Genomic DNA, 1,581 nt, shown 5'->3' with positions numbered 1-1,581 from the left:
CGCTGTTTTAGGCCCGTGGCGGAGGCATTGGCAGCCGGCTTTCTGCCACCCAACATCCCCAGTTTGGGATGCTGCCCTTTCATGACCGTGGGACTCTTAAGACTTCCCGTCTCTGTATTTTGTTTTACGTTTGTTTTGTTGTCTATAATTGGTCCCACGAGTTGCGAAGAATGGGAAGATCCGCCCGGGCAGAGATCCACGATGCCCGGGTAAGGCGATAGTTAGAACAGGGGGTCGCCTTATCCCTTATCCATTATACACCGTTCGGGACCTGCATAGTTTTTAATCCGCGCCCCCATCCAAGCTGACTATTGGCACGGTCTGTGTTACATCGTAGTCCGGCCCGGAAAGAGATGTTGTTTTGGGAGGGGAGGTGGGTAGGTGATGTGTTGGGTATGGGTTTGTGTAGAGCAACTATTTATTTTTTTTTTTATTTATTTTGGTTTTAACTCTTCCCAACGCTACAAATACAACAATACTTAGTCACAACGCTAGTCACAATTTAATTTACTTCATGAACATAATAAAAATTTCTTAGCTATATAGTTCTAATACATGACATTAAGGCTATGACATTTGACATATGAAACATTAAATTCTTAAAGACTAAGTTTTGTTTTAAATTATATACTGCTTTGAAGATGTGTGTGTAATTTCGCTTTAAATTGCGTGGCAGACTTAATTGTTTTTATTGGATGTGGTAGTTTATTCCAGGAACGTACAGCGCAGATAAAAAAGTGTTTCTCAGCATAGGCATATTTTACATTTTAACAAATTAGATTGTTTGTTCTGTTGGAAGCGCTGAATTTAAGTTTACTAAGGAGATTTTTTAGCTCGTAATTTGTTATTACTTTGTGCAACAGAACATGTGTTTTGTACTCGATCCAGACTTTTAGAGGCATATCAAAAATTTTAAAAGTTGCATCAGAGATTCTAGCTGTGCCCCTGCGCTTAAATATATATCTCGCTACATTATTGAAGGCTGCAAGGAGTTTGTGCTGGCTAGTAGCATCACAATTTCCAAAGACTTCGACTCCATAGAATAGTAGTGGTGTCAGCTTAGTTTTCGCAATAAGCATTTTTAAATTTGTTGATAAAAAGGTTTTCGTGTCGTTAAGTTGTCTAAGTATCCCATGCATTTGCCCAATCGTACAATTTACGTGATTACTCCAGGATAGAGTGGAATTTATTGTAAACCCCAAGTTGCTCGCTCTGTCTACATAGTTTAATTGTTGACCATTTAAAGAAAGTTTTCCCAGATGATTTGTGTTAAAACATCGGTTATGTATTACAATGCATTTTGATTTGAGGGGGTTTAAGGATAATCTATTTCCCTCTGCCCATTTGCAAACCATGTCTAATTCACTGTTACAGACACGAACACATTCATTAATTTGGCTAACAGGACAGCTTACATATAGTTGGACGTAATCGGCATGACATGACATGTGCATGTCACATTTTGTAAGAATATTTGGCAAGTCATTAACATAAAGACTAAACAAAAGAGGTCCAAGAATGGACCCCTGCGGAACACCACGTTTTTCGGACAGAATAGATGATTTAGATGATTGTGTAGCT

Source organism: Drosophila subpulchrella, unplaced genomic scaffold, assembly GCF_014743375.2.
Source record: "Drosophila subpulchrella strain 33 F10 #4 breed RU33 unplaced genomic scaffold, RU_Dsub_v1.1 Primary Assembly Seq27, whole genome shotgun sequence".
In the NCBI taxonomy this organism is placed as follows: Eukaryota; Metazoa; Arthropoda; class Insecta; order Diptera; family Drosophilidae; genus Drosophila; species Drosophila subpulchrella.
The sequence above is the reverse complement of the archived record's forward strand: the minus strand, read 5'-3'. Positions refer to the sequence as shown.